This window comes from Heterocephalus glaber, unplaced genomic scaffold, assembly GCF_053883595.1.
Source record: "Heterocephalus glaber isolate CG9 unplaced genomic scaffold, H.glaber_assembly_v1.0 deba00000331, whole genome shotgun sequence".
Classification (NCBI taxonomy): Eukaryota; Metazoa; Chordata; class Mammalia; order Rodentia; family Bathyergidae; genus Heterocephalus; species Heterocephalus glaber.
This window is the reverse complement of record NW_028258142.1, coordinates 62,947,804-62,960,568: the sequence shown is the minus strand read 5'-3', so window position 1 is coordinate 62,960,568 and position 12,765 is coordinate 62,947,804. Positions and strand designations below refer to the sequence as shown.

The window sequence follows — 12,765 nt, the reverse complement described above, 5'->3', positions numbered from 1 at the left end:
AAGAACCTAGATCAATATCTTACCCTAAATGAAGTTTTAAATCATTCATATGAGAACTTTTGAAAATGAAGGCAAATACTACACCCTGATACTGAAGAAAAACAGAAGTGAGCAAATATCATGCTGAGAGAATTGCAAGCCTAGATTAGGAGGTAATTCTAGGTACAAAGAAGCAGAGGTAGGAAGTATCAGGAAGAGCTGATGAGGTGGGAGAGAAAAAGAAAGAAAAGTAAAAAGACTTTGGAGATGTCAAAGGGAAGTTCCATAACTCACTCTATAGCTGCTACCCTTCCTCTGTGTTGTGATTATTTATAGACAGCCAAAAGAGTCTCTCTTTTTCATGTGTAGGTTCCAATTAAAATCTGGCAGCAGTTCCTCAGCCAAGTGAATGCAATGCTGAAACCACACTAGCATTGCAGATAACTCGGGCAACCTGGTGCCAGCTCACTCAGTGAAAAATAAACACTCGGAGCTCTTTCTTGACCACGTAAGCTGCAAAAGGGCTTGGCCAGGGGATGCAGCATCCACCTGGGCAGCCCTGGCGATGCTCACATTGTTGACCTCTGTCTGTGTCCAGCTCCGTAAGCAGAAAGTCCTACCCCAATACTGCTTTTTCTTTATTGAGCAAAAATGTATTTTTGGTGGAATATGAATTTTCTCTCTGCTTCTCACAGTTCAGTGATTCCTGGCAACATCAAAGAACTAAGACAACAAAACGGGATGCTTTCCGATCATAAAGATGCGGGTCCTTCAGTCTCTTTCAAGAAATAATAGTGTCGGTGACACCTCTCCGCCAAGATTTTCATCACACACGGCCCGGCGGCTGGGAAAGGCTGGACTACCTCCACACAGCCATAGGTGCCATTTTCTACCCAGCACGCACCTGGCGTTGGAAGATGTTAAGATTTCCTGTTATTTCCTCACGATTGCTATATCCCTGGTATTTGGGGGAAAGGAACAAAGAAGTAACAAAAATCTGAAAACTGATCATTGCTGGGAAGAGATGACCGCTGAAATAACAAAGGGCATCCCTGAGAAACGCTGCCCCAGAGCAGCCCCCAAGCCACGTGACTTGGCAATTTCACCAGTGAGAACAGAATGAAGCAACTCAAATCTCCACAGACGGTGCAGCGCCACCTCCCCTGCCCGCAGCAGGCTGGAACTGTAGGAAATAAGCTGAACGCTGCTAATGCTGAGAGCGCCAGCGCTCGATGAGACTCCACGGGGCTCTCCAGCAGGCTCTTGGGAGGCCAAGCACACACTGGGATGTGGACTTGTCACTCCAACTGGATGAGCCGCCCCAGAGCCGGGCACTAATTTACACGCGCAGGTCTGAGCCAGTGAGTTGCTGAAGAGGTAGGTGCTGATCCAAAACCCACAGAATCCGTCTTAAAAAAAACTAAGATCTGGGCCGAGGATTTAGCTCAGTGGTGCTGGCGCCTGCCTTGCAAGCACAAGGTCCCGAGTTTGATTCCCGGTACCAAATAATAATAATAATAATAATAATAATAATAATAATAATAATAATAAGAGGCGGAGGAGAAGGAGAAGGAGAAGGAGAAGGAGAAGGAGAAGGAGAAGAAGATGATCAACATTCGAATGAGATCAGTGGTTCTCAACCAGGAATAATTTTTGGTTCAGCAGGACGTTTGCCAACGTCTAGAGACATTTTGGTCGTCACACTGGCTCTGTGTGTGTGTGTGTGTGTGTGTGTGCATGCACTAGCTTGTTTGTGCCACTAGTGATTCATGGGGAGAGGCCAAGAGTGTTGCTCAAACCCTCAACACCCAGGGCAGACTTCCCCTCCTGATCCAGCAGAGAATAATTTGACCCAAAATGCCAAATAGTGGCCAGCATCTGCAGCGCAGTGAGGTGTTTAACAGGACCACAGATGCCTTGCCACTGTTTCCAGCAGAGGTGGGGTCCACTGTGCCCCGCTGTGCCCAGGGGAGTCCGGGAAAGTCCGTGCCAGGGCTGAGGTTAAGGGGCCTCGGAGCTTCTGGAATGGATCGGGGATGGGACGCGGTCAGCGAGAGGGAAGCCAGGGGTCCCGCTGGCCACCTTGCTCTGGACAGAGCTTCCTTGCCCCGGGCGCGGGCCCTCCTGTGTTCCCAGTCGGCCCCCAGGAAGGAACCCGAGCGCGCAGCATCCGGAGCGCTGTTTCCTCCTCTGCCCCTCCTCAGGGGAGGCCTTAGGGCCACCGGGGGTGTGGGGGTAAGAAGAGGGAAATCGAGTCACACTCAGGGTGGGGATCGGGTACACCGCGAGGTCGCAACCTCCCGCATCCCGCGTACTGCTCCTTTGCGCCCCCCCAATCCGAGACCTCGAGATTCCGCCCACGTCCGGGGAGGACTCGGGCATCTGCGCTGGCCCCGTGAGAGTCCCTACAGTCAACCCAGCGACCCGCAGTTCAGGGTTCCTACGGCCCGCATTTAGACCCGGCCCGGAGGAAGTGGGGGCGCAGCTGGAACCCGTCCCGCAGCGCGCCTAGAGTCGGGGACAGGGGGTGCCACTCAGTCCCCGTCTGCGTCCGCACTTGGCACCCTGGCTGCGTCCTGTGAGATCTGTCATTGTCAAAGCCCAGAGTGCATTAGGCTCGCAGCTTGGCGAGGAAACCACTCGAGGTCCCGCGGCGCCCCCCGGTGTCCTCCAAGGCGCTGTGCAGTCGCGCAACCAACCGAGACAGGTGGAAATTGGGAAGACCCTGAAACAGGGTGACAAAGAAAAGAATCAACAACTTGTGCGTATCTGTGTACAAAGCATGCTCTGGTACGTCTGTTTTTTTTTTTTTTTTTTTTTTACAAAACTAGAAACAGAGTGTTTATGCAATTTGTTGACCTTCTGCTTCTACCTGAATGCGTTTTCATGCAAATACATTGAATTCTATGACACTGTAATTGCTTGTCAAACTGAATGGTATTTCACACAAAGTGGTAGTAAAATGTACAGCATCTATGGGCATTAGTGTAAGTCGGAGGTATGTTAAGTACTTGACATGGATAATCTCGTTTTACATTCATGGCAGCTCCATAAAGTATTATGATTACTCCCTTTTCATAGCTGAGGATGTTGATGTTAGAGAGCATGATCTCCCCAAGAGGTGGAGACGTGGTCAAACATAGACATTTACTCTGCATTGTGAAGCATATTAAGACTGACTCTTATTGTTATCATACGTGCTGTTACCTTTGCGTATCACAACTCACACACACATACACACACCCATGTGATCATAAGTTTGTTTGCTTATCCCTTATAGTAGATCTTTGGATGGATCCATGAGTCAAATTGCATGGATTGTAGTGGTTTTACATTTATTACCAAACTTTTCTCCAAAATGTTCCACTTCACCCTCCGTAGAAGACTACTGGAATGTGTGCTTTTATATTCTCATGCTACACTGTGTATCAGCACATTCTTCCCTAGAAGAATGAACTAATAGACTCTTAGAAATGATCTAATATAGTGAAGAATATGCTGGTAGACACTATAGTCATGTATATATATTATATGTAGACTATATAGACAGCACACACACACACACACACACACACACACAGAGTCAGCCTTCTGTATCTTTGGGTTCCACACTCACGGATTCAAATAACCGCAGATCAAAATACTTGAAAGAAGCCAGTGTGGTGCTGCATACCTGTGATCCCATCATCAGGAGGGTGAGACAGGATTGCAAATTTGAGGCCAGCCTGGACTACTTAGTGAGACCTTGCGCAAAAAAAAAAAAAAATGAAAAGACATCACATATATATATATATATGTCAGGTAAAAGGCCAAAGACCAAGACCAGACCAGGCCACAACAAGCCTTTATTAGGGAAACAGATCTCCTGGGCTGTCTCTGAACAAAGGAGAGACAAAAGCAATATGGCCAGGGCAGGGAGAGTCTTTTACAGAGACTGGGGTGGGGTTTGTGGGGGCTGAGGTGGGGTTGAGTGAGGTAGTGACTAGGGAATGGAGGAGCCGGTGATGTCACTAGGTGGTAGGAGGTGAGTATTGGGTTACTCTCTAGGCAGGAACAGGGGCATACTGGGAAGAAGGGTTTGTTCTTTGGTGGGAGCAACCATCTTGGCATGACGTCACACAGGGGAGGGGGCAAGGCACGATAGGAAGAGGGCAGCTACTATACATAATAGCTGCTGAGGTGGTGGGAGACCTGTCAATATATATATTTGAAATTAATATATATAATCATATATATATATATATATATATATATGAAATTATGTCTTTGCTGAACAAGGATGGACTTTTGATGTTTTCCCCTAAGCGATGTAGTATAACAAGTCCTTACACAGCATTTACATTGTGTCAGGCATTCAAAGTCATCTAGTGGTGACTTAAAGTACAGGCGAAATGTGCAGAGATTCTGTACAAACCCCTCCCTGTTTTCTATAAGGATTTGAGTGTGCTTGGATTTTGGTATCCTTGGGGGCTCCTGGAACCCATCTCCCAAGGATACCCAGGGACGACTGTGTGTGTGTGTGTGTGTGTGTGATGTGTGTGTGTGTGTGTGTGTGTGTGTATCTAAATGATCTCCAATTTAAACAAAAGCTCTTTCAGGCTCAGGCACTTTTTCAGCGCGTAAAGAGTTCCTGCAACCAAATGCCAGAGAACTGCCATGTGAGGCAGGAAGCCTGAGCACAGTCAGTGGGCCCCCCTGTTAGCTGCAGGAGTCAGTTCTTGCGAAAAGGCCTTTCAGTATCTCACATTTTCATTTCCTCCCCTCACTTGTGCCAAAGGAAGTAGAATGAAGAAAGGAAATCATGAAGATAAAAGCCATAGTTAATGAAATAGCAAACACACATAAATGAGAGAATCGAGACCAACAGTAACTCTTGGAAAAAGAAGGAACCACAAGCAAGACTGGAAAAGCTAATCAAGTAGACAGACAGAAGACAAGAAACAGTAGGATGAAAGGGAGACCTGCTTGAAGACATTTCAGACATTCAATAGGTAAGAACATACTATGGTCAACTTAAAATGCAGATGCAGTGGAGTAATGCATTTTTAAAACACAACTTGTCATACTGATTTTAGAATAGAAAATCTGAAAATTCTTATGATCATTAACAAAACTAACTACATATCCACGAGACTTAAAGGTTCTGGGTTTCTTTACTCCACAGACAATGTGCCTACCAGGAACACCTAAGGTCTCCAAGCTTCTCCAGGCCACCAATGCTGGGTTCCAGACCTCTGTCCCATTGTGTCCCGGGGTAGGCACCCCCCTCCTAGAAAAACCCAGTGTTTTGGGTCTGCCACGCCCCTTCTCAGCCTCCATCCGGTTTTTCTGGTTTGGAGTTGGTGTTTTTGTTTGCTGATTCTGGCCTTTGAGCCCTCCCCTGTTTGCCTATGAGCTCGGCTGTGCTTCTTAGCCTCTCCTAACTTTAAGTTAGCTAAGTACATTAATTAGCTAAGGTCTACTCTGCCATATGTTGAGTTCTGCAGTCTAATAAATGGCAAGTATTTTTGATTCAGAAAGCAAAGTTGCTACAGCAGGGGGCTACATAGAATCCTCTCTTGGAGGGCTGAGAAATCCATAGAGTTGTTCAGAAGAACTGACACATATAATTGATTGCTGCTGAGTTACATTGATTTCTGGAATCAGCATTTTAAAAGGTGGAATTAGGGCTATCTAATGCAAACTTGCTTTGAAACAGGTGCCATTTCAGATTCAAATGACAGAATGTGGTCGGGAAGAAGCAGTGTACACGTTAAAGTTCCATGAGGCTGTGCAGATGCCACTTAAACACTGATTCCTGAGGCGAGAGTTCTTCTGCCAGCTCACATCAAAGCACTCAGTGAAGGTGAAGGCGAATGACCTTTGGGCTCTGCAACCCTGCTTTCTTCCGCTCTCCTGCCTCCCTTTCTCCTCTTGCTAGATGGCAAAATTACATGAAGATCTTAATTTGAAATTCTTAAGGGGAACAAACCAAGAAGAATAGAAGGGGCTCTTGTCCAAGAATCTTAGGCCCCTCCAATATGAGACATTCCTGAGACAGAAAAATGTGTCTTCTCCGTGGGAACCAAGACAGTTTTGCTGTGTCCTCTACACACGAGAATAAGCTATCCATCTGATAGCCTCATAATAAGATGTGCCCTTCTAGTCTCAGCACTCTTAGAATGAATTATTTAACATACTCCTATTGTTCCCATGTAAGTCCTGTGTAGAATGCAGAGCTCATTTGGGGGAAAAAAGGAAACACTGGAAGTAGCAAAAAAAAAAAAAAATGCACCTGAGCTTATGGTTCCTGCCAATGGTAAATTCACTGCTTGCACTTTTGCATAAAAATGTTTTTACTCCTTTCTTCCATGGTGTGCACAAAGTAACGACTCTTCCCGGACACCTGCAGAGAGACCTATGAGAATGTCTGATAATTCTTACCATGTTGGCCTCTGCATCTTCTCTCCAACCTGCTCCTAAGCAGAGCACATCTGCCACGAAATATCAGCAAAAGAAGGCTTCATTAAATATTAAATGCTGTTTTCTGCCTTTGCAAGCATTTGCCCTATACAAAAAACCCTCACATGGTGAAAATGTACAGAAGAGCAGCAAGAACTTGATGAGCCGTCAGCAGCTCTGTGCAGGCGGCAGCCCATCGGTGTGCGGCCAGTTTCTTACTCTTAGCCACCTGCTGCAGCCCCAAGTGGAACAGGGATTTCAATGATGTCTCTAAATGATCATTAAAGTGGAACCTTGAGACAGTACATTTGTTCAGCATCTTCAAGATGCATAAAACCTATCTGTCCAATAGCTAATAATTCAAATAAAGAGAAAAAGTAAATGTGATATAAGCTTTATATTGATTTTTTCAAAATTTGCTCCTATGCATTTACGTATGTAATTGGAAATAAAGGGTTTCTATTTTACGTCACCTTGGAATTTTCCCCTTCTATAATCTTAAACCCTTCCTTGAAAGATCTCAGAGGCGGTTGGTTTTCCTTCTACTGCCCTCTGGTGGTCTAGTCGCTGACTGGTCTGGTTCACAAGTGTCAATACGCTAAAGGTTTTTCAATAAACAGATTTTTTTATGTAATGACAAATGTTCACGGAGAAATCTGGTCAGTAGATTTTTATTTCTCGTGTATCTGACATTTGTTATGTCTGAATTCACAGATCCTTTTTACTTAACTCCAAATCATCATGACTTCAAGTCATTCATGTGTACATTCATATCTATCTTGTATTATTTTAGATTCTACATTATAACATATTAAGGTTGAAACGTGGACTTTCCTATCTGCCTTGATAGTTATGAATTTTTTGAAAAGTTAGTATTATAAATTTTAAGACTACAGGAGAAGAGCTGATTATTTGCACACTAATATGTGGCTTCAACAAACTCTCCCCAAACTCAGAAAACAGCATCGGCACTGATTTCAAACACCATGAAACTGGTGGATCTGAAAGGACGGGTCAGGGAGCTTCTCCTACTGTCATATCTTCTTGTCAGAAACTGCGACCTGCTTTTCTGCAGCCTGTGATTAGCACCTTCTGAAATCCCAGATGTGCGTTAATTCCATTTATTGTATTGCTTCAAATAGATGGAGACAGTGTCTCCGAGATGTGTGATCCAGATGGCTTTCCGACAAAGAGGAATCTCTCCACCTCTGTGCCTGCATCCAGCTCTGAGTGACGCCCCATGCTTGCTGCCAGGCTCGCCTCTCAGTCATTTGCCCAACCTTGGAACACGTCCTCCCTTCTCTCTGCTCACTGATGAGATATAATTTACGTTGATTCAACTCTTCACAAATTGCCATCTGTCAGCTTTGCTTTCCTGAATCCCTCATCCCATTCCTTCAGTGCATTTGGTTGGACTGGCAGAAGCTCAGGTATTGGCTTGGAACAAGGTCTCTCTCCACAGCAAAGGCCCCGTTGGAAACTGGCTCCTACCTCATGATGGTGCCATCTTATCATGGTCTCAATGGTGGTGATGTTTTCAACTTGGCTTTTCATTCTCCTCTAATTCACAGGAAATCTGGTGGGAGCCCTACTGGTTTCGCTAGCTGTGGGACTGGATTAAGAGGCATTTGACATATATGTTCTCCAAAGAATCTGCCTGTGTTGGTAGAGAGGCTCTTGCAGTGCTGCAGGTGCTGGGGATGTGGAACCTTCACAGCCAGAGCACCCAGATTCCTGCCTCTTCTGGAGCCTGGAGCACAAATCAGTTTCACTGAAGACTTCCATCCAAAGGGGCTGTCTTCATATTCCTTGTAAAGATCTGAACAAATCTTTCTGTAGGCCTGGAACGTTAATTCTACTGAGGAAGTAGACAAGTATCATTTAATTAATAAGAATATTAAGGCATGATAAAAATCTTAATGTGGACAGACTAAACTTAAACATGTATTAATGTTAATGTTTTTAGAAGTGCTTCCTCTATCCAAGATTTCTAAATTTTGACCTAATTGACATTTGGGGCCAAGTAATTCTTTACTGTGGGAAGCCACCCTGTACATTGTCAGATGTTAGTCAGCATCCCTGCCCTCTTCCTACTGGATGTCGGTACACCTGTCCCCAGGTTATGACAAACAAGACTATCTCCAAACTTTGCCATATGTCCTTAGGGAATAAAATTGCACTCCCTTATTAAGAATCATTGTCATTACCGATGAATATTAGTGAAAGAAACATCCTAAAACATGAGTGATTCTCCAGAAGTCTAGGTGGTTTTAGCTAACTTCCAAGTGACCTCAATGTAAAAGAAATGAAATAGAAATTCAAATATGAAAGAAAAGGGTAAAGACTGGGGAGGAATATGGACATATTTTGTACAGAAATGAAAATGATCATGGGCTCTGAACATCACCCCACCAGATCTGGGCCCTGAACACAAGGACTCATTAGCCAAGTGTTCTATGGAGGTGTTTCTAAATACGTATTTCTTCCTTTATTGGAAACCAGAAGCCTGTGGAAACTTGTGATGGATCACAGCTAGTGGTGATTGCCTTTAGAACTACTGATCTAATGGGTAGATTCTAAGTAATAAAAGGAGGGACACACACACCCCCATAGCCCATGTAGATGTCATGGTCTACCTTAGCTACTTTTTCTAGTTGCTGAGACAAAATACCTGACACCCAAAATTGAAGGGGGAAAGGTTTATTTTACCTCACAGTTTGTAGAGGCTTCAGTTCATAGTTGGCTGGCTTCAAGGCACGGTAGCATGGCAGAGGGGCATCACAGAGGCGAAACAGTTCATGCCAAGGAGAAGGCAGCAAGCAGCAAAGTAGAGAAGCAGCAAGTCTTAAGCAGCAACAGCAGCAGGCCTCCTTCTGTCCGTCAATCCTAGCATCACACCATGAATCAATCCCAGCATCACACCCTTGACCCCAGCATCACACGCTCTAGATCCAGCCACTCCAGAGAGCCCCCGCCTGTGACTGCATAAGGCTTAGATACAAGCCATCTCACAGATCTTGGGTATGGGCCTTCTGAATATACCCTTCTTGAAGATCTTTATCCACTTGAAATTCAGGCTTTTCCTGGGAACAGTCCCTATGTTCAAAGTAGCCATCAAACTATATCATATGGCAGCTCTGTGACCCCAGGTAAGCAGGGGATTGTAAATCTATTTTAGCTCCAAGCCATCATTTCCGATGGACATGTTAGAACACATGATGTGAGTCTATCATAACAGTTTCTTTATTTTGTGGAGTTGGGTATACCATGAGCTAACTCATGCTCCTGAAATATGAAAATCTATAAAATAAGAATCCAATGTAACATGGTCAGTTCTGAGACAGAAGTTTAAGTTGAACCCAAACCCTTGCATTATAGAAGAATTATATTGTAGGCAACTATTCAGAGTGTACTGCTTCTCCCACTAAAAAATAATACCTGGCTCTGTAATTTGGGACTAATGTAATGGAATCCATCAGGCCCATCATGATTGATAGAGACCTTTCTTATAGTTATAAAAAACATAAGTAGGCAGACTTTGCTAAACCTAATTTTCTGTACCTATAAAATAGATGATAATCGTGATATAAAAGTTCCTGTGTCTGCCAGGTTTGCTATAAGGATTAAATAAGATACCTGATATAAAACATATGGTTGTTTGTCAGCACACAACATCAAGGGCTCAATAACTCTTAGCTGCTAGTACTTTATTATAGTACATATTGTTGCCACAGAGGCTACTAGTGATGCCATTTCTACATCCAACACTTCAGTAGAGTTGTCTATTGTTATGGTTTGGGTATAGTGCAGGCTTATCTCCCAAAGGTTTGACTGTTGCAAGTTTGGTCTCCATTGTGGTGGAATTAAGAGATGGTGGGGTCTTCAAGAGGTGGGATTTCATGGGCAGTCATCAGGTCATTGGGGGCATCACTCTTAAAAGAAATTAAGATGGTTCTCATGAGACACTAGCTAGTTCTCATGAGAGGGTTACTATCAAAGATCAAGACTGGCTCCTCCTTAGTCTCTTGATTACTCACCTTGCCATATGATTTTTCCTCTCACATGTACTTCTGCTAAGAACTCCAAAACTGTGAGCTCTAGACCTCTTTTCCTTATATATTTCCTGCCATTGAGTACTTTGTTGTAGCAATGGAAAACAGACTAATACATCTATCAAAGTAGAACTAGGGAAAATCATACCCAAAAAAACCTAGAAACTTTAAATACTTCAGAGTTAACCATCCTAGCAACAAAAAAAGAAATTTTAAATCCTTCATAAAAGAGATTGGAAAACTTTCATTGAAGTAAAAGTCACTGCAATTTTGTCAAGAAATGTGGAACTGATATATAAAATCCTAGCTTAAAAGGTCAACAGAACATCCAATCATGTAGGATTGAGTGAAGATTTTAGACTTCTGAATGAATCCTAAACAGTGAGACACTCAGTAAAACTTTAATTATTAAAAATGTATCAATATGCATATAAGTTCCTTGCATTCTAGAACTGTGAAATCTCTTCAACCTTTGGAGTGTGAAGAGCCCTAAGAGAATGTTATGGTTTGTATCTAGATGTCCTCCAAAAGCCTCATGCACTTATAGGTAGGGCTTTTGGGAAGGGGCTGGATCATGGGTGTGTAATACTGGGATTAAAGGTGTATGATAACAAAATTAATCCAGTGATTGGTTAAGCACAGTCTTGGGTGTGGATAATGGGAAGACCCACACTGGATGAGAGTGGCACCAACCAATGGGCTTGTAGCCTGGATGGGATAAAAAGGAAAAGAAGGCTTGCTGCTGCTGCTGCCTCCTGCCTACCATGCCATGGACTGTTTCTCCTCTGCCATGCTCCTCAGCCAAGCCACCCAACTATGGACTGAAACCTCTACAAACTGTGAGCCAAAATAAACCTTGCCTCCTTTAATTTTAGGTGTCAGGCATTTTGTTCCAGCAATGAGAAAAGTAACTGAGACCAAGAAGTATCTGAAAGATGTCTCTCAAGAAAAATTGTACTGCAATGGATACTTATAAAAGGAAATTCAGATGTTTAACTTTTGATGTTTGTTTTTTAAAGCTTGCTACAAAAAGCCACCAGAGGGGCTAGGGATGTAGCTCAGTGGAAGTGCAAGGCCCTCAGTTTGATACCAAAAAAAGAAGATATCAGAGGTCATAAAAATATTTTGAATATTCGGTAATTAGAAAAGTAAGATAAAATAGAAACATAAGTGTTACTAGATATAAATCAAAAAGAAATAGTTAAATCCCACTACAGAGTGTACCATCATTAAAAACTCATTAGAAATGTAACTAGAGCTTTGGATTGGTATCTTTTTTCATTATATATCTGAACATTAAAGAATCATTGAGCATTCAACTAGAAGTCTGTTGAGTCTTAGTAGTAAAGTAGGAAAGGAGCAAAAGAAGGAAGGAAAGGAGGGAGGGAGAGAAGGGGAGGGAAGAGGAAAGAGAGGGAGGAGGGAGGAAGGTCAGTTACTGTTGGAAAGAAACCCCTTGAAGACTTCTATGTTCTCTGGTGAACTAAAACAGGATCAACATCTCTTTCCCCATGGGTCAAAGAGCATCTATGTCATGACCTCCAGTGAGGTGCAAGGAGTGAGCGGGTGAGCTGGGCCTTGTTCTCCCAAAGGTTGCTCAGTGCCTCATGATTTGAAAAAATGTCAAGCCCCTTAGACCAGGAGAGTGTTGGCCAAGGGGATTTCCATTCTGGTGCACATTCTACCTTTTCAGAAAATGAGTGCTGTGCTTGGGGACTTTCACATTCAATGTAGAAAGTCTTTCTAATGAGCTTTTCAAAACGAGCTGGTTACAGAGCAAAATGGGAAGGTTTTGTTTATTTACTTGTTTTGTTTTTAAACCAATAAAGAGCTAGAAAGATGATAAACTTAAGTGAGCTAAATTTCAGAAAGTCAGGAGCCTGATGGGAGAGGCAAGACCCCTAGCTGCTTGCATGACTGTGGAGTGACAGGAAGAGGTGGTGCCCTCTGTAGGTAGGAGGAAGTAGAAGCCACCTGAATTAGTCAATTTGGGCTGCCATTACAGGTAGCAGACTGTGGGGCTCAAACAACAGAAAATTTATTTCCTCCCAGCTCAGGAAGCTGGAAATCCAAGCTCAAGTCCAGTTGATTTCTTTCAAGGCCTCTTTCCTTGGTTTTCAAATGGCCATCTTCATGTGATCATCGCTCTGTGCATGTCTCTGTACTAATTTCCTTTTCTTGTGAGGACACCAGGTGTGTTGGGTTAGGGCCCACCTACAGACCTTTATTGACCTTGAAAAACTCTTTAAAAACCTGTCTTCAAATACAGTTTATTTTTGAGGTCCTGGGGTTC

The 12,765-nt window shown here is 43.5% G+C and overlaps 1 long non-coding RNA gene across 2 annotated transcripts; it reads left to right on the top strand.

Annotated features, from left to right (window-relative positions):
* The first annotated feature begins 407 nt into the window (after nucleotides 1-407).
* Nucleotides 408-11,779, top strand: LOC101704708 (uncharacterized). 2 transcript variants are annotated; one of them, XR_015444753.1, is made up of 3 exons: nucleotides 408-1,356; nucleotides 4,757-4,970; nucleotides 7,563-11,779. It is a non-coding gene; the product is annotated as an uncharacterized LOC101704708 (long non-coding RNA). The 2 variants fall into 2 exon arrangements; XR_002397764.2 differs by having other exon boundaries at nucleotides 409-1,356; nucleotides 5,678-11,779.
* The last annotated feature ends 986 nt before the right edge of the window (nucleotides 11,780-12,765 follow it).